Raw genomic sequence first — 21,288 nt, forward strand, 5'->3', positions numbered from 1 at the left:
TCCATTCCAGAGGGCTATGGGTCAAACCATAGTGTGTGTGTGTGTGTGTGTGTGTGTGTGTGCGTGTGTGTGTTCTGCCACCAGGTCTGGATCTACCCCAATTCTATAAAAAGAGGGGACATCTGATTTTAGCCAACCGATTTTGTGGGTGGAAGGAGCTGATGCCTTGGGGTGCTGTAGTTCCTTACCCTGCTGAAACATTCCTTTCTCTTACCCTGGGTAATTTTTGTTAACAGAATCATAAGTAGAAGAAAAATGCCTCCAAAGAGATATATGGGATGGAGGGAGCAGAAGAAGGAACCCCAAAATGTGGTCTGTGTGTTGCATATTCCAAAAAGTGACCATCCTTGTTCTTCTCTGTCCATATAATTTAGGTATTTAGGCCTGAAACATGCTGATTACCATGTCTGGTTTGGCCTACGGAAGGGCAGAAGTAGACTATGCAGGAATCCTACACCTAACAGGCACTCACTGGCCACCTCCTTCTTCATATCTTTTTTTTTTCTTTTTTTGCCCTGTATTAATCTATGGAGAGAACCAGTTTGGTGTAGTGGTTAAAGGCACCAGGCTAGAGACCAGGAGTTCTAGTCCCCCCTGAGGCATGAAGCCAGCTGGGGGACCTTGGGCCAGTCCCTCCCTCTCAGCCCCAGGAAGCAGGCAAGGGCAAACCACTGTCAAGAAAGCTGCAGGGACTTCTACGGGTAGTTGCCAGGAGTCAACACTGACTCAAAGGCACCAAAACAATTAATCTAAGAGCAGATAACAGTGCTCCTGAGGTCAAGAGGTAGCCCAGAGTGAGGAAGGCTGATATTCTCTAGATCAACCTAGCCCAACCCAATCACCTGCAAGGCATTGGGACTACAACTCTCCAAATTCCCAGCCAGCCCAGGAATCTCTCCAGCCTGTCTAGCAGACTCTAGCTGGGAAAGGCAGCTCCAGCTCCATGTATCCCAGTGACATGGCCAATTTGGCTTTAGGGAATCTGGGATTTAAAAAACATCTGGAATTCACTAGTTTCCCTAATCCTGCTGTAGCTGTTCTCAGCCTAAATATGTGAAGATGACTCATGACAGAGAAAAAGCAAAATGGCTGCTCCCCCCCCCCCCCAAAGAAAAGGAGAGCCTGGATGCCCTGCAAGGAACTGGGACTGGATTTTCTTTAATAACCCTGCCTTCCTTTCCATTCATCTCTCCTTCTCTCATTGTGCCTAATTTCAGATGAGATTAGGCTCATCTTACTTGGCTAGGCCTAAAAATTTCCACACTCTGAATGTTTGGGGCTGAGAAAGACAATTTACAGCGAAAGAAGAGTAGACAAGCTCAATCAGAGGCTTTGAAAGGGGAGAAATTCCATAATTCCCTTGGCTCCTTGGCAGGAAACAAAGGTTTTGTGTCTGACAGCCAAAAGTCTATAAAAATCAGTTTTTCTGGGTCAAGATGCAATCGGAGAAGGCGGGACAAGATGCTAACTTTTATTGGTGGAGTTCGGAGGGGGTGGGGGGGATGAAAGAAAACTTCAAGCCAGTTCTGACAGGGGGCCCCTGAATGCTCCAGGCAGGTATTTCAGTGTCACTCCAGTAACCACTTAAAAAAAAAAAATGCTAATATGCCTCCCATCTCTTCCTTTGGCAATGGCTAGCCTGCCTTCAACCAAAAAGCCTGAATCCTTGAAAGCGGTGATTTTTTAGATATATCATTTTATGGGGAGGATCCTTCTTTCCCCAATTAATGCAATTTAATAGGGTGAACCCACAACACCTTATGGACCAGGTGTGAGCCATGGGAAACATCCCACTTTTGGCCATACTGACTGGGAACTGTGGGAGTTGTAGTTCCAACAGGCTACATTCAGATGCAGAGTTCATCATGTCATTGGGTTCCATAGTTAAATTCCAGTTAGCCTGCATTAATTGCTAATAATTTGAGTGAGATTGCCTTCATTTTTAAAAGCACAAGGCACATACAGCACAAGCCGAGACCTTTCCCTGGCAGGGAGGTGGACTGATGGGTTCATCTGATCCCAGTGATTCGCAACCTGGTTTCTTCACATGTCAAGTACATGGATGGCTGGCCTTGCACTGTGGGGGGCAACATGGTGGAGATTTTGGCTAATTCCTCTTTTCTCCTGAAGGTGATGGCCTTGCTTTGCATGCTTTTTTTTGGAGGTCTTCCTCTTCTCCCTCTTGCAACAGCTTTTCCAGCAACAGTGTGGGCTGGAGGGAGGAGGAGTAATATACCAGAAAGCCACACCCTTGCCCCCTTCCTCCAGCGCAGGTGGGACTCCACAAAGCACTAACAGGGATTCAGACCAGCTCCTTTCTTTCCCACCCAACAGAATGTTGGAAAGAAATTATGCTGAATGTTGGAAAGGAATTATGTCAAGAGGTTCAGGACTCCGTCCATCTGTCAGCAAGATAACTCTCTCAAAACTGAGCCAAAGGGGACCACATTTGCCCCAATAAGAGAAGCCAGCAAAAGAAAGATTGTCTGTCTTTCTTTCTTTCATTTGGATTTATATGGCTGCCCATTTCACCCTAGCAACTTTGGACGACATAAAAACTCAGTGCAAAATAACAATATATAAATAACATATAGTAGCAAACATGGGCTGGATCCGGCAGGGGTGGGTGGAGAAAATAATTTCCCCATGGATGCCCCTGGAGGAAGCAGCAGCTCACTAGGATGCTGATGCCTCCATTTTAAGCCCCCTCCCATCTCCTTCCCAGTCATGTGACTCAGATCCCAGCTGTTTTCACGGAGTTGGAAAGTTTTGTCCCCCCTAGCTTGTTAAAGTATTACAAGGACAAAAAGGAAATGCCACTTTGACTGGGTTCCCCATATCTTTGCACACCAAAGCAGGCTGTATGTATGGATGAATAAGGCTAGGTTAAGTGGAAAACAAGGCCCAGATCAACCAGTTTAATGACTCACAGGCTGCTTCTCTTCTTGACATTGCCATTCTGCCTAAGAGTAGGGTATTACGATTATGATTATTTTATCCTGCCTTCGTTTATACAACTCAAGGCGGTGGACATACCTAATAATGGTTTTAAACTGACCTTTGGGAGAAGAAAATGAATGGATCATTAGAAGCTGCCATCCATTAAGTTACTCTACTTGGCAGTGATATCCCAGAGTTTCAATGTCTTTCTCAAACCTATCCAGAAGTGAGTCAGGGATCTCTGGCTGGGGCATACATTACACTGATCCATAATGTAGTTTGCTTGGTTTGGGTGTAGCAGGTTGTACTAATCCAGTCAGTGCAGTTTGCAAAGCTCTCTTTATAATTTTGCATGCTATTATTGCATTTTATTATTATATTTTATTATATAAACCAAGGTTAACCAAATCAGAGCTTAGCACAATGTCAGAACCGTAGTATGGATTGGTTTGGCCATCGTGGTGTATGAATCCAACCATCCTGGAATCTTGCACAAACATAGATTATGATTTAGCATTATGTATGAACCAGGCCACTATAACTTATTCAACAAACCATTGTTAAAACAAACTATGATTTAATGTCACCTATGAATCTAGCTTAGGTCATAAAATATGTATTCTACTACTAAACTCTGAGGGTTTTTTTCCTGTTCCCAGAAATAAAAAAGCATAATGCCTTTTCCCCTTCTCTTTCTTGTCACTTTAGCCCATGTCCTGGTATAAAAGTTTGCATTGGCCTACAAGCTCTGTGTGTCTTGGATCAGGCCAATGTGATGTTTGCTTCAGTTGGATTGTGTTCTGCTGGCAAACCTGCGCAAGCTTTGGAGGACCGCAGAGTTCTTCAAGAAGCTCTTTCAGTCCCAGACATCTGGCAAGAAATCTGCAGGAAAGAGTGGTGGAAAAAGATCCCTGACGAAAAACATACCAGGCAAGTGGGGGTGACTGCAATTCAGGAACTTTGTTGATGTCCTAGGAGCAATACAGAGGACACAAACCGAAGCAGGTCAGATATGGTTTGTAAGTACAAAATCTATTAACGAAGTACAACATCTATTAACTATTTACCAAAGAGTTAAAGCAGTTGAGAAATGAAGCCTGGCTTAAAGGTGACTTAATGCTACCTGCCCCCAACCCGACATGTTCCCCATCCACCCTCCCTTTACCTTACAGCGGTGTTGTCCAAACTTGGCCACTTTAAGATGAGTGGACTTCAACTCCCAGAATTCCCCAGCTAGCCATGCCATGCTGGCTGGGGAATTCTGGGAGTTGAAGTCCACTCATCTTAAAGTGGCCAAGTTTGGACAACACTGCCTTACAATGTTTGGCCCCAGGCAGATGAGCACAGATCCAAGCTCAGCACTGAGCTGTAGCCACCCACCATTTTTACAGTATTGTCTTATGGGGCCCATCAGGGGCCCAGAAGCATTCCTGGAGGTAGAGAGGGCTGCCTCACTTTGCAGCTTACTTCTTCTGAGAAATACAGGCAGCAAAAGCAGGTGGATCAGGAAGCCTGACAGAGGCAAGGGAGGGGTCGGGGACTCAGCAGTGTCTTCTCATTCCAACCCAGCTTTGCACAAATGTCATTGTTTGAGGTCTCTCTCCACACGCGCCTTTGGGACCAGAAGGAGAGGTCCTCTAGTGCGAGCACGCCCAGGGAACGATCTGCTTGCTGCCAGTGGGAGCTACGTTAAGCTCTTTTTATTTTCCTAGATTTCCTAAATTGATTTAACACCCTGTATATGGATTATCGGTTGCTATTTTATCTTTGTTTTATAGGTGGATGTTTTATTCTATTTTAGTGGTATGGTATGGTTTTATGAGTGCACACCACCTTGGACACCACTTGGGCATCCCGGGCAGAAAATTAAAAAAATATTTCTTTAAAAGATATTCATAGCAAGGGGTGGGGGAAGAACACCTTGAACACACTAAAGCAGGATAGAAATGCTATCCTTATGCCTTTAATTGCAGACATTTAGTTGCTCGAAGTAAAGGGTTGGAAAAATCTTTGCCAATTTAATGTTTGTGTAAATCATTCTTACAGGCATGATAAGCGCAGGCTTTATAAAAATGGATACCAGCACAAGAAGGTCCGTTTGATCAACTGTGTTGCCTCTTTCCAGCTGTGTATTTCTCTTTATTTTATGCCTGTCTGACACTATAGCAAAAGAAGTTCTCAGTGTTTTTCCTGTTGGTTGTTGGGTTTTTTTACGTCTTGCAGGATAAACTTACACAGCACAGGCCATAATTCCTAGTAGAGCCACAAATCAAGGCTGCTGCATCAGTAAAAGGCAGAGCACATGTTGGAAACTAGAAGAAGTAACAGGCACCAGATTCTTTCTGGCAAAGCTGGAAGAAATGTATGCCAAATACTTGTGAAGGGTCGCAATCAGAAGTAGAAAAATCTGGGATAAGGCTCTCCAAAATGGGATCCGCCTTAATGGGAAAAGCAACCAAGAAGAAATGATGAATAAACAAAGACTACACTGGACCTGCTTAAGTGAAAAGTCCCCAAAAGCTGTAGCCTTCTCAACTGGTGCAGATCCTGCAGCAACTCACAAGCTTCCCATAAGGTGGCAGTTCAATTAATTGGACTCTTCTTCCCCTTTTTAGTAATGCTTTTAACGGATATTTTATGTATTTATATACATTTATGTTTTTAATGTTTGTTGTGAGTCGCCCAGAGTTCCCCCATTGGGGGGAGATGGGCGGGTGAGAAATGTAATAAATAAAATAAAATAAAAAAATAAAAAAATAAATTAAAAAAAACAGTTTTGCAAGACTTTCACAATGAAATCCTCTATACGTGAACCCCAAACTAAGTCCCAGTAAAGTCAGGGCGGTAAGAGCCGGGCTAAACATTGGGGTGACCTCTAGATGGCAATATAGAGATGCAGAACCGTCATTTTTTACCGTCATCCACCGGGCCTCTGGATTTTGCAGTGCAGGTCTGGTAGCCTGAGTGCAGCCTCAGCACATTACCGTGACTGAATTACGTTCCTGTGCAAACTGTTTCCTAATATAGAAAAAACAATTTACAGTATTCCCTGACAGGGTGCCCCAGTACAAAAGGGTAGACAGATCTTCTCCAGTGTAATGAACTTGGTGGAAAGCTAATGGTATTTCAGCAAAAGGCCTTCTTTCTTTTGCATTTGGCCTCCCTATTCCATGCTCCTCTTTACCATACAACAATTTCCAATTCCTAAGGCATTCTCTACCTAGCTAACCGTGGAAACCAAATGGTATTTCACCTAGCAAGCCATAACGTCCACCTACCTCCTGCTCCGGGGGAATCTGACCTTTTTCTCATAAGTGGCATTTGATTTACACAGCATGTTTAGATTGCAACCCACGACTAATCAGTACCGATTCCCTCTCTGCAAATCAGCTATTTAATACCACTCGATCTCATATAACTTTACTGAAAAGTAAGCCTCACAGTGGCCACTACCGCATGGAGACTGTGCCAATTCAAAAGGAGCTCCAGAGTTCTGTGATTTCACAATATCAGCTGCTTTTTTCTTTTTCTTTTTTAAATACTGCAGGTCTGTGGAGTTTATGGATGACCTGTTTCTCCATTTACAGAAACTTCTTGAGTTACCCTTGCTCCGCAAAGTCTTCCAATGGGAACAGTGGCTTGACCGCTTTGCAGCTCTCCGTCATAAGAACCATTCAGATTTTTCCGTGGATATGACCAGACAATTGTATAAAACAAGGAAATGTTTCTGGTGTTCTAGAATCTCTGGATCTAGGGCAGTGATTCAACTGTCTTCTGCTCCTTGTTCTCAGCATTCGGAAACTGGCAGCAGTGAAGGCTATTGTGGATTGTCTTCAAGCTGTTTTTGAAGGTCTGGGGAGTGGAAATGGTGGTGCTGTAGAAGTGCCCTTAGAGCCATTAAACCTCTGAGATTTATTCCCAAGTACGTGCGTATAGGACTGTAGCCTAAATTATTCATTGTCTTTTTGAAGTTAAGAATACTCGTGCCATTTATGTAAGCCATTTTATCTGATTTTACATTAGTCCAATTGCACTTTAGTGGAATCAGTCTAAAACTAAAAGGCAAAAACTCTGTTTATGGGGAAGGGATTGCACAGAAAAACACAGTTAAGATAATATAGCCAAGAAATGTAAACTAGGAAGACAGAAAAACAGTTTTTTCACCAATCATTAAACAATTGACTTACATACCATTTTTCCTGCCAGATACATTCATGGTGATATGGTGGCCAATTGGTACTGAAATAACATTTAATGTTAGGGAAAATACTAACTACCAAGCCTTTAAAGAAGGCAACAGGCCAGTATAGAAAACTTTCATATTCAATCCATGGGCGGTAACATAATCTGTATTCTCATCATGAATTATATCAACATCAGCCAAAAATGATTAGAGTGAAAGCAACCTACATTTTCATCAGGAGGAGGAATATCTTTTGGTTTCTGTCTCAGGATATTCTCTGATCACAGCTTGTAAGTTTCTCTTCTAGCCATTACTGTTCTCTAACACAGAGGCCAGATTCACACGGCATTCGAAACCATAAAAACGGCTAACGAATCCTGACGGCTGTGTTTGTAAAACTTGCTAACTTAAACCAAACCAAGCACAGTAAGATTAGCATCTTCGTGGAATGTAATCTATGGTTGGTTCACACAACACTCACGTTGTGCTGAAATTCAAGTGGTTAACTTGTGGTTCTGTGTGTGGACAAAAACCAACTCCTATGCCTAGTTCTTGGTTCAGAGTGTTGTGCAAACCCAAGAAATGGAGTGAATTTAGTGAATAAGCAGACCAGATGCTCCCAGTTCAAACACTACTGTGAAAAGTCAACCTATTTCCCAGATATTAACAACAATCCCAACCTTGGTAGAATGATAATTGATAGTTGGTGGCTCGGCAATGACGCTGTCAGCTGCAGACTTGTTAATGACCTGGCAAGTGCAGATGTTAGAAAGTTCTCCTATATAGTGACCTTTTGCAACAGTGGAGTTGTCGAACATCAGGAATAACAAAGACAGATTTCGCAGAAATGGAAGGACTCACAACTACCTACCACTGAAGAATGGATAGTAAAGTTAATGGAGTTGGTGGAGATGGCCAGATTGACTACTTTGATTAAAGTAAAGACTCTGACTGGCTTTGTTTCTATTTGGAAATTGCTTCTGGACTTTTTGCTTGAAACTGAAAGAAATGAAATTTTAATTTTGGGATTTGATGACTGATATTTTTTATGGCTATAAAAATACTTTGTATTAGTTTACACATTAGAGTAAGAGGTGAATGTATTATATATTTGTACCTGTACCGAAGAAAGTCTGAAGTTATCCTTTTTTTTTCTTTTTCCTTTTCTGCACTTTAAATTGCCCTCTCTTCTCTGATTTCTTCTTTCCCATTCCCCCTTTTTTTCTGTTTTGTTATATTTTATTCCTTCTTGAAATTTAATAACTTTTTTTTAAAAAAAGGAATACAAAGACAGATTTAATTAGACCTAGACTAATTCATCAGATTGTCAACACATACAGTATCTCATGAATAAAAAAAAATCAAGCTTTCTTATCACACATGTTTTAATTTGCTTAGGATGACTATATAAATTACACGCTATCTATATAAACCACTAAGAATGTCCTCGTTACACCTAACTGGTTTGTTAGTGATTGCAATCTGTGGTCGGCCTCCTTTCCCCCAACCTGCTATATTCCAGAAATCTTTGATAAGACATTTGTTAATCTTTAAGGTGCCATAAGATGCTTCGTTGTTTTCCTTCGCCACCAGCAGCCCTTTCTTACCTTAAGCACGCTTGCTTGCTTGCTCTTGCTCACCCTCCCCACCCCCCAGCACACTTCCACATCCTGTTTATTACCAGGAGTGTGTTTCTCTGCTCATTTCCTTTGTGTTGCAAGAAATACAATTCGACAGGGAAAACAAACATCCCAAAGAGGTGCTAAAAGTGATGCATAAAGATCCCTGTAATTCTTCAGCCACGGATGAGCTCATGGCTCCTGAGGCCCAGCAACGGGGAGTCAGTTTCCACACGGCCATGGACATAGGCCAAGGAGGCATTCTGACCTCCAGGATCCGGAGGTGGGCAGGGTAGCAAAATAGGTCCCTCCCCAACGCAACCCAAGTGATCCTTCAACAGCCCATCTGTACTTGATGTTCATTGAATGGATTTACAGGGAAGCATGCGTGCGTGGTCTTTTCACGCATGCCTGTATACACACCTCTAGGCAATATGCTAGGGCCATGATGGAATGATTAAAAAGCATAAAGCATGGTGCCGGTTTTCCCTTGCATTTGTATATCTGCACACATTCAGAAATATTATATAATTTCAGCAGCGATGAAAAACCTCTCACCCCACTAGGTAACCAGTATAACAGCAGGTTGCTGTGAGAGTACAAAATGGACTTTATCTTTCCAGACTTTGTACAATATTCCTTCAAATAGGAAAAAGCATCCTCAGCAAAGTAGGTATGTGGCTATCAGCCCAGTCCTCTCTCTCTCTCTCTCTCTCTCACACACACACACATTTACAAGGAGTGCAAAGCATTTTCACACAATCAATAGTTAAATGGACCCTTTCAAGAAACAGCTGCATTTTTTTTCCCACTAATGCCCCATCTCCTGTTGCCCCCCCCCCCGACATTTTCTGTATAGTTGAATGTGCGTAGGGTTACCAGATATCTGAACAGGCAAAGGAGGACAGGGACAGTTGGAAAGGAAGACAAATGGGATCGGGGGGGGGGGCGGGGGGAGGATGCGCAGTTTCACTTTCTTGGCATCTGCAACAAAAATTACAGTGAAAAACTGCAAAGTACTTAGGCCTACATGTATATGAAATTACTCTTTCCAAGATCAGAAAGACTGGTTTTTAATGGTAGGAATGTGCTAGAGCCAATTAGGAGGCAAAAGCCTTAAGTGTGCAACTGATTAAGGTCTTGTCTATTTCAGGCAGTAGGGTATCTGCCAGAGGGTATGGGATGGTAGAGGTGGTCCTCATTTAATGACCATTCAAATTTACGCTGAATGAGTGGTAGTAACAACTAGACCTTGTACTTACAGCTGTCGCAGCAACCCTGCAGTCACACGATTGCAGTTTGGGACCTTCCATGCTGGCTTCCCACAAGCAAAGTCAATGGGGAAGCCGGCAGGAAGTCGGAAGCTGCAGTCATGTGAGGTCCTCACTTAACAACCTGCGTGGTCCTCATTTAACAATGGCAACTGGGACTGCTGGAACTGTCATTGCTATAAATGGTGTGGTCACGTAATTTTTTGACTTAACGACCATGTCATTTAACAAATAGTTTCCAGTCCCAATTAGCGTTGTTAAATGAGGATTACCTGTACTAATCTACTAATTATGGTCACAGAGCTGAGTTTGTTAATTTGCAATTGGCACTTACTAAGCGCCGGGCAGAGAAAAGCTGCTCAGGTAGCTTGTTAGATATTCAAAAAGCTGGGCAATATTTGATCTTAAGGCTATGCGTGCCAGACAGAGAACTTGAGGACAAAATAGAGGACATGGTTTCTTTTGCCAGGGGGCTTCTCACAAGCAAAGTCAATGGGGGAAGCCAGATTTGCTTAATGACCACAACAAAAAAGGTGTGACTCATCTAATGACTGCATTGCATAGCGACGGAAGTTCTGGTCCCAATTTTGGTCATAAGTTGAGGACTACCTGCAAAGCACATTTGTCAAAATGGACAGGAACACTTGAAACCTTATAAGAGGGGAAAGAATACTTTACACCAGTGTTTCTCAGCCTTGACAACTTTAAGGTGTGTGGACTTCAACTCTAAGAATTTCCAGCCAGCATGCTGAGAAACACTGCTTTGGACCACAACAGGAAAATGTGCCTGGAAGTTGCATTTACAATGAAAGTGGTATGAGTAGAGTATGATGTCATCCATTCCCGCCCTCCAAAAATGGTGGCTAGCCTTGCCTAGCAATGGGACAACCACGCAGTGCAGATAATCCATAAGGAACAGGAAAGAGGAGAGGTCCACCAAAACCAGAAGGAACGCATGCCCCCATTATTTCCTCCATCTAGAACCCAGTTGGGTGCAAGAACACTGGTAGTAGATTTGTCATTTCCTATTGGACCTCTGCTGGCTACTTCTTTTCTCTAACACTCACCATTTGTCAAGCACCTTTTAAACTGACATTCTAAAGTTGCAAAGTTTGCTTAGCAGAGGGAAATCTGGGATCTGTAGGTGCAGCAAGCAATCCTTTCAAATTGCCTCCAGGGTTTTTTGGGGGGGTAATAATTGTCCTTATGCCTAGCTTAGAATGCCCAGGTTATTGTTTCCCTTTGGTTTAATAGAGTTTGGTGGGGGCTAGCACACCATTCCATCAAAACTGGTTTGTAGCGCACATACCTTTAGATGCATTGCAGTAGCACACTGAGGGGTCTTTCATTTAGCACAGGAGTGGAAAACTTGCAGCCCTCCAGATGTTGCTGAATTACAACTCCCAGCATCCCTCACCATTGGCTAGGAGGCTGAGGATAACTTTATTTGAAGTCTGGTAAGGTGTACAGTACCACAGGTTTCCTACCCCTGAATTAGTACATTCCTAACTCAAGGTCTATCAAATGCTTTACTTTGTGTTGGCTTTCTGATTATAGCTGTCAGGACTGGCTGAGTTATTTGATCCAAGTGACAAAATGGAGATGGCAAGGAGGTTAAAAAGGAGGGAGGCCGTCCTGGAAAAAAGCAGGAAAATCAAGGGAAGAGCCAGAGAGTGAGAGATGAGGGGACACCATGATCGGACCCTATTCAGCTTTGAGGATCAACCTGCAGAATTGTCTTCACCACGGTGTACAGTCAAGAAATGTTATTGAGACCCAGCAGTTCTGTTAGCTGGCAAGAAAGAGATCGGTGGATTTTGAATTCATGTTTCTGCCATACAGGGAGATGTTTGTCTACAGAATCCAACATAAACAATCTCAGCCATCCACAGCTGCAGCGCTAAGGAGCCATCGATACCCCGGGCTTCGTTAAACAAATTGCGGGATGTGGGGGGGGGGGGGCGCTTTCAGAGCTTCCTAAGGACATGGTCACCCAGGGCAGATACAGGCAAAGGAGCATAATGTTCTTGTGCTGTCTGGAATCTAGACAAAGGAGGACTTTGGGCACAAACAGTTTGTCCTGTAGCTAACAAAATTCCCAGCTGTATCCAAAACGTGGGCCTAACGTTATACACAAACATCTATTCCAAAATATCACAACAGCTGCAGTGTTTTGTTTTGTTTGTTTGTTTTTCACTGTTTCTTAGCTTTTTAGGAGAAAAGCAATTTGGAAGGTACAGGTTTTGAACTACAAAGCGGCCTATGAGGAAGTAGGACTCAGGCATCCTCTTCTTCATGACAAATCTTTCCTTCCCCCAAAGGACGTTCATGTTGGGATCCAGACATGGGTAGGGGGACTTTGACTGATTTGCTTCTTAGCCTTTTGAATTATGGCCCCCAGGAAGGACTAGTCCTCAGAGAAGGAGGAGCCAGGGGAAGCCTTGGAGGCCACAGATGGCCAGGGCTGAATGAACCAAGCTGGGAACTCCTGGTTCTGGTGCTGCTAACAAGGTCCCAATGACCTCGAGTTCTGATCTGGCCTCCTCAGAGCAGCCCTCAAGCTTACAGGAACAACATGGGCTTCAGGTCAAGAACAGAGCGTGATGAGGCACTGAAGCACAAGCATGGAACAAAAAGCACTGGGAAATAACAGCCTAGTTGGGAATAGACTAGGGCAACCATATTTGGGTTGAAAAGCCCCAGACAGATATTGGATGACAGCAAAGGGATGCAGAGAACTCTATTTTATTTTTTTATTTTTTTGCTTCCTAGCCAGAGGTCATCGGATTTTTGCAGTCCAGATGGGTAGCCTTAGAGTAGACCCTTGGTAGGTCACATCCCAAGCTGAGCAAGTGCATTCCAGCTTTGTAAGGGCAGAAGGTTGAAGCTTGTGGTGTAAGACTTGCCATTTGGAGGAGACCAGTGTTAAAAACAACGTCCCTGCTTGAAGTGCTTCTTTGACCAGCAGCTGCTTGAAATGTGCCCTGAACTTTGGACTGACTTTGCGGACCTGATATTGCCTTTGTTTTTGCCTTTTGGATCTGGGAGGTGAATTGCTTAGTTTAATTAAAGTCTTGGACTGTCATGTCTCTGCTTTATCCATTGGGACTCGAAAGGCACTTTGTCACTTCCACATTCCCGGCCTGGCCTGTCTGGGCGGGAAAAGACAGCTTGGCTGAGATCAAGGCCCAGACATTCCCCCTCCTGAACTGGAGGCCCACATGGTGCCTTGGAAGGGATTCACAGGGAAGGATTTGCATGGCAGGGCCTGAAAGTGCAGAAACTTTTGAAAAAGTTATACCTACTGGAATGTTCCTCTCTCAAGAGGGATCTGCCCGCTACCAAACTTTTCCTTGTAAAGCCCAGAGAGTTAAGTCCCAAAACTTCAATGACTGGAATCTTTTTTTTTTTTACGTTGGAGGCTGGAGGCCTCCACATACACAGGACACATACACACGCAACCTACACACAAACATATGGGAAGCCCTCATGTATATAATTTTTTAAACTTTGTTAGCCATCCAGAGTCACTACATTTGCAAGATGGAGACCATATAAACCGATCATAAATAAATAAATAAATAAACAAATAACAATTTTTGCTCTTTTTTCTGTTTAAAAAAACAGAATTAAATGCTGCATTTACTTCTTCCTTTTCATATTTTTTCTTGTACACTAGCAATTGTTACATTTATTTCAATTTTACTATTCAGTGTATTGCTGCCATTGCCATTGATTGATTATGTGCCATCAACTCAGTGTCGACCACTAGATTTTCTCCATGACGATATTTCCTTTTTTTCCATATCCCTTTTTCCTCAAGATCTGCTTCTTAATTCTACTGAATGATTGTCTACCGGATGTTCAGAAACTCATCAATCTTCAATATTTCTCATAAACATTCAAACCAACTATGCTTTTTCAATCATTCCTGTTCCATGTGTACATATGAACAGACTTATACTTAAACCACATCTTTAAAACAAAGAGCTCTTTTTCTCAGAAGATGCTCACCAAATGGTCTCCTTTTTCATTCATTCTTTGGTCTCTGAATTGCCCAATCACTTTTCCTGTACTTTCCCATGTGATTCCCATCTTACTCATGTTACCTAACATCATATTTTTCCCATGGATTGCATCATTTCAAATGTTGCGCAATTTCCCCCAAAACTTATCTCTGATTCTTCCTATATTACCATGCACTGGACTATAACATGAAATTATCTCTTATCTATCACTTTGTATTTTCATATATGACCATAACAACCTTAATAAAACCAACTCATACTTTCTGACACACATTAGCCCTTTCATTTATTTAATGAACACCTTCACTTCCCTGCATGTATTCATCAACTCCATTCTACAAATCAAATTCCTTTCATTCAGATCCTGCCTTTTCTAAGTTTCACAGACATCTTCCTTCCTTCTTTCTTTCCTTCCTTCCTTCCTTCCTTCCTTCCTTCCTTCCTTCCTTCCTTCCTTCCTTCCTTCCTTCCTTCCTTCCTTCCCTCAACCATTTATTCAATCATTCATATATCATGGTTGCCACCAGATGGGCCCATACATAAGGATCTCTGCCATCCATCATAGCATGTTCATTTTAATTTTCACATAAAACTTTTCAGTAAGAGTGTATGTATGTTAACAGATTTAGTCTTACTCATGCTATGTGTAGCATTTGCTGCTAATGATAAGAACAGGAACTGTCCATTTTGGCAAAATTTGGTCAGTGTGGTACAAGCAGATCCCAAGCCCCGTTTTACTCCAAGCAAGTTCACACGATTCTATGCAAATGACGACTTCTAATCTAGGGACTATTTTGTAAGCCACCATAATATTCCCCATGTCTCACTATAAATGATGAAAGTAGTGTACTAATACGCACTCCCCATAAGTCTTTTGGAATGACTTAGTTTTCAAAAGTTTCCAGGAGGCTGAAAGTGTTGGGGCCAGTCTAATTTCTATGGGGAGACTATTCTGTAGCACAGGTGAATGGCCTAGAAAAGCAGTGCCTACAGACTTGCACCCCATGGAATTCGTGGAATTAGGAGATCACCAGGAGCTTCTGTCAGAATGCAGAGGTTGGGCCCATATGAAGATAGAGATTTACAACACCTAAGGCAGGTGCCCCCTTAATTCACATTAAAGTAAAAGAGGGAGGAGGAGAAGCACATTCAGACTTGCTTTACTATAGCAGTTCTAATAAAAGTAGTTTTATACCTATTTGGTGTCTGTTTCTTGATCTGGTCTACCTTGTAGGCTTGATACCAATCTTGCAAATCTGAACGTTCTTCCCTCTTCATGTGAATTTGGGGGTGCCTGCCTTAGGTGTCGTTATAAATATCTCAGTATGGGCTTAAGTCACATTTATCTAGAGTGCAGTTTCTTAAACTTTTTTCTCTCAGGACCCCTTCCCACTTTTAAAAATTATGGAGGACCCCAAAAGAGCTTTTGTTCGTATGGGTTACATTTATTGGTATTTACCGTATTAAAAATTCAAATTAATGCATTCATTGCCACTACTGCTTCTCACAATTGTTTAAGATTGTATTATTTTTCAACATAGGCTGGTAAATAATCCTTGGACCACACTTTGAGAAACACTGATCTAGAGAATACTAGGGCTTTAGGTAGACTGAGAAGTAAAAAAAATATTATGCATATGTGTGTAGAAGGCAATGGTAAATCACTTCTTCCTGTATTGTTTCCAGCAAACTGCACGGTATGCCCCTGCATTCCCCAGGATGCGAGTTCAGTTTGAAAGTGACATTACCTTCAGCTTAAAAAATACAGGCCTTGCACAAATGCAACCACTTTACCCTCGTTATGTACTTTCATCATAGGAATGACAGGGTTGAATTCAAATGTTGTCATTCATCTGTATACCTTCCAAAACCCCTTGTTTGCCACACTCTGCTTTTATAACCAAATGCCACAATATGATGCATCATGTAAGATAGTAAACAAAATGTGCATCGAAATGTGCGTTATTTATGGCGGCTCAATGCATCACTTGGTCAGGGGGGAGGAGTGCTGAGACTTGGAATCCAGCCATATTGGGAGGCCCCCCATTTCCTGGCCCTTCAAATGGTTTCTGCAAAGATTAGCACTCAGTGAAATGAGGGCGCAAAAAAAGCACTTCTTGGGGCAATAGGCATGAAGGCGCATACACATTTGGACATGGCCTTTTTTTGTCCCAGCTGAATTCCCAAGCTGGTGTGGACATGGGCCAAAAGGAATGTACGATTAGGAAAATGAGAAACCAAATGACATCACCCCTGGGGAATTATGAGAGGACAACCTGGAACCCAGCAGGGACAACAAAACCGGATGAGGGTAAGGCAGGAAAAGACGAAGCAGGCAGGCAGGCAGGAATGCAGCAGGCAGGACTGAGCATGCTTCGGAAGGGAGCTGAAGAAAGGACCAGGCAGGAGACGGGGGGACGGGAGGAAGAACTGACTCTGTTTTGGAGACAGTGGCAGAACCAAGCGCTTTGATGGTAAATGGTGATTTAAGCCTTTAAGACTCAGAGGAATAAATGACATGGGAATTAAATCATGAGGATGTGTGTGTGCGGTTGTCTGTATAAAATAAGAGCTGGCTTAACTCTTCTTTCTTGTGCTGTAGTCTCAAGGGAATTTTTCTCTGACACTTGGAAAAAAGGGTCCCCCCTCCACCCCAACCAAGATTTCTTGGCTGAATTGAGCTGGCTGTCGCTGAATCCCTGTCTGCCACTGGAGCAACTGGGTTGCCCCAGGCCTTCTCTGGCATGGCAGGATTTTCATCTGCATCCCATTTTGCCCTCTCTGCCGGACACCAGGAGCGCAGCTGCCAGTCCCTCCCTTAGAGGTTCCTGGGTCTTGCGTGAGCAGGCAGGCAGGTGCCTCCGTAAATCACTGGTTAAGAGCAGGAATGGGTTTTCACATGACTCATATTTACATGGAATTGGAGGCCTGATTTATTGCCCACAGAGCAATTACCAGCCATGTTACAGCTGTAGAGCACAGCTGGGTGGGACTGAGGAGAAGATCCATCAGATCTTGTCAGGCAGCAGAAGCTGAGCAAGGCGGGGGCTTTGGGGGAGGCTGGCTGAATTTGAACTAGACTCACTGATGAGCCCCCCACCCCACCCCACCTAGTTCTGATTCATGTTGTCTGCGCTTGCAGCAACTAGCTTTTGCCATACAGATAGAGCACCTCTGAACACATGCAGAGTGTCATCAGCTTATCATTGAGTTAGGGAAGTTCATCTATGTGATTTGTACTTCTGGAGAGAGAAAGACTTGGATGGAGGTGGATTTCTTTTTCAAAAGTGGTGGTGGGTCCAGGGTTAGGTTAACCTTGGCATTCTTAGGCGAATGCTGGGTCTCATTATCAGTTCCACAACTATTGCCCAAGGCCCAAACTCTGGCAGAATAGCAAGGTGGAACCTCCTTAAGGCTTGCTCTGGGAGTTCCTTTCATTTATTTCCCTGCCCTTCTGCTCTCAGTGGGGTGTGGCACTTCAATTTCCCAGCAGAAGTAGCGAGCAAGCAAATCTAGCTAGTTGATTTTTAATTTTAATTGCCACCATGCATCCTGAGGGATGTCTCCTTGAGGCTGCTGGCGCCATCAGAAAAGAGAAAAGCACCTGCGTCCATTCCAGCTTGGAGACCTTTGGATCTTATGATCCATAATCACCAAAACTTTCAAACACTGGAGTCCAGTTTTTCTTACTGACAGTAGACTATCGTAGCTACACATCTTGAGACAGTCCTTTTTTTCGATTTGAATTTTACATTACAAATCAATAAGTAAGAACAGAGGAACATGTGGTGGCTTGAAATTTCCAATGAAAACCTGGACCACAAGCTGAGTCATTTGTTTGCTGTAATGCTATCTATTCTTATTTATTTATTTCTTGTTTCTTTATCTGGAAACAGCCTAGGCCAATGTTTTTCAACCTTGGCAACTTAAGATGTGCCAAGGTTCAAAATGCTGGCTGGGGAATTCTGGGAGTTCAAGTCCATACCTCTTAAAGTTGCCAAGGTTGAAAAACACCGGCCTAGAGGCTATTTAAAGGTATATACATAAATACCCATGGTGCTGTTCCTTCTCGGGATAAGAAATATTATGCAAAGCACACCATGAATTAAATATAGTACCCCAAAGAAATTAAGGCATGAGGTAAGAAAAGGAAATGTAGCTAAAGCTAGTTTACACCACGTCATTCACTGTACTGCTCCGTACCCCTCTATCTGCACACCGTCCTCCCTTCCAACATGTCCATACATCAATTCACACATTCCGATTAACATTCTCGCCCCTCTCTTTTTGAGGATGTAATCACCTCCATCCAATCACAATTTTCTAGATCTCCTCCTCTCAACCCATTCCCTCCTTCTTCCTTGATTTGTTTTGCTATTTAGTCCTTATTTATTCCCTTCTATATGGCCAAACCACTAAACGTACTTAATCTCTACTGGCATTTCAGTTTTGTGCTCCATTCACATTCATTGAGCTTCGGGTCATTCTCGAACCTCTCTCTTTGCTTGTTTTAGCACACACGTCTTAAGTAACCTGTCCCTAATGCACTCACCTCATTTTTCTGTTTCTCTGGACATATCCAACTCCCACTGTTATATAAGTGCATCATGCACTGAGAGCTTTGCTCATGTGAATTAGGCGAGTGCAGTGCAAAACAAGTGGACCCTGCAATCAAGTGGAAGAAACGCTAAGAAAAACAGCAACTCCTCATTGCATCATACGGTCTGCTGAACATTTGCTGCACATCATCCAGGTTCTCTGCCAACAACATGACATTTTCTGCATATCAAGTGCATGCATATTTATATCCCCAATCAAAACAACTGTAACATTACCACAAGCATTCCTTATAAATTTAACCGTAAATGCATAAAACAGCCAAAGAGACTTCACACATCCTTGTTTTACTCCCTGCACAGTGTTGAATCAACACCTAAGAATTCTGTGTATTTTCACACTTCATTTCGATCATATCCTTCATTGCATTCAGCAACCAATCTTCATATTCATGCAGAATGTTCCATAATTCAAGCCTATTCCCTTTATCATACACTTTCTCTAAATAAGCTAATGGACAATAAATTTTCTTTCATATTCATAGATTTCTCAATGTCTTGTTGAAGAGCAACATTCTGGCCTGAACCCCCACCACACACACACACACACACTGTATTTCCCAAATTTTACTCCTGGTTGCTTCTGTCCATCCAATATGATCTGGCAGGGTCAGTGTACTCCAAGTCCCATCAGTAAGGCAATATCATCTTGTAGGGTCTTGGAGACAAGCCTTCTCAGTGGTTATCCCTGCCCTCTGGCAGCATACCCTCTGAAATCTGCAGAGCACCAACTCCCTTCTTTTTGGAAATCTTTGAAGATCTGGCTTTTTCAGCTTTTTCACCCAGGGCAGGGTGAGTTTTCATTTATGTTTTTCATGGTGTGTTATAGGTTTTGTAATTTCCCCAATGTGGGTTTTAGCGATAATATTGATATTTGTTTAATTTGTCTTTCCACATTATTGTTTTAATCCTAATTATCTATACTTTGTAAGCCAGTTTGAGTTGTTGTCATGGCTGCCGCTACCTACAAGTTGATTAAATATATTTTATTCCACCAAGTAAACTTTTTCATTCCATTTGCGTAATTCAACAGTTCTTTGTGGCACTCTGAAACTGAATCCTCAGCACTCTGTTCCATGCAGTTTCCACATCCTCTTTCCTTCCTTACTTCTACTTTCCACTCAGTCTGTTCGGACTCTTAATCTGTCTCCTAATACTTTTCATAGAGGACTTATGGTTTCTCTTCCTACAGTTATTCTACTTTCTTTTCTTTCCTTTTCTTGGTTGTCCAGTTTTTCTCAGGCTCTACTCTTCACCCCATGATATCTCATGGGAGAAGGGAAGAGTCTCCCACCACATGGAGCAGGAAGGCTAGTGAAATGGGATCAGGAAGAATGAGGCAGAACCAAACTGGATTTGAGAGGCAAGAGTGAGCACTGGTGATATGAGTGAGATCATATATTAGAAAGGAGAGAATCTACAGGGCTGGAATAAGCCGATACCTTGAAGCACAAGCTCTACTAAATGCCTGCAGTATAAGTGAGACTGAAAATAAAGGAGATAATTTTCCTGTCCTTTTGTCCACCAAATCATCTCTCAGGTTTATGTTCGGTCTCAAGAGATTCAGCTGGAGCAGAGTGTTAAAAAGGGGGTGGGGGAGATGCCAATGAGGGAACCATTGGGCACCCCTCTTTTAAAGATCATTTAGTGCTGTCACAAAGTTGGACCATGCATGTCATTGCTGGAAGACATGTACACCCGGTGGAATCATGTGGATTGAAAAAATAAGAATCTGATGACATACACATGCTTTTCTTAGCGATCCTGCCACTAAGGGGTTATCACTGACTTGCATGTTGTCCTGCAAAGAGTTAGCTACACATTCAAACCCAGCTCAGTGTATTTCTGAGAACACTGACTCTCCATCATTCAGAGATACACTTGTGGGCTTCCAGGTGTTGCTGAGCTACAACTACAACTCCCATCATCCTTCACTATGGGACATGTTGGTTGGGCTGCTGAGAGTTTGCCAAAATTTGGAGGACCACTAATTCTGCTGGTCCTGAGAAATGATTCCTTAGTTACATGCCTATAATAATTCTACATGCATTTACTTGGGAGCTTGTCCTATTAAAGTTAAAGTAATTAATTTCTGAGTAGACATATATAGAATTGTATTATACACATTAGCTCTTTTTGGTCAAGTCCCAAGATTCCCCTTGCCCCATTTCCCCATGGTTTTAACAGCCAATATAATCCAGAATGCCAAATATGAAAATTCTGCATTACAGAGCTTGCTATTGCAAAGCCGTTACGGGACTATGACTTATTTCACTAATAAATGTTTTAAAGATGCGGCAAGTACCTATAAACCTTTCATATGGAAAACAGTTTAATTTTTTTTTAAAAAAAGCTGGAAGCTGAAAGCATTAGTAGAAGTGTGTTTGTAAGATGACAGAAGGTGTTAGCAGCTGCTGATTTATTTGTATTTTTCTATCAAAACTAAGGGACTGAAGATTTATACAAAAATACAATTTCAGAAGTGTGAAAAAGATCCTGCTTTTGCTCTTTTTTTAATGTTACTAGTGTTACTTTTTTTTCTCTCTTCCATCCTCTGGCCAGTTTTGCAGAGTTTTTAGCCACTCAAGATAGCTTTCCCAGTCCATGAAGCATAATCGTTACTATTATCAC

The 21,288-nt window shown here is 42.5% G+C and overlaps 1 pseudogene; it reads left to right on the forward strand.

Moving 5' to 3' along the window:
* The first annotated feature begins 3,210 nt into the window (after nucleotides 1-3,210).
* The window catches only part of LOC148216287 (uncharacterized), a 204,121-nt pseudogene continuing 186,043 nt past the window's right edge, over nucleotides 3,211-21,288 (forward strand).

Source organism: Python bivittatus, unplaced genomic scaffold (genome assembly GCF_059951505.1).
Source record: "Python bivittatus isolate LINGU-HERP-01145 unplaced genomic scaffold, Pbiv_v1 ctg000220_np1212, whole genome shotgun sequence".
Classification (NCBI taxonomy): domain Eukaryota; kingdom Metazoa; phylum Chordata; class Lepidosauria; order Squamata; family Pythonidae; genus Python; species Python bivittatus.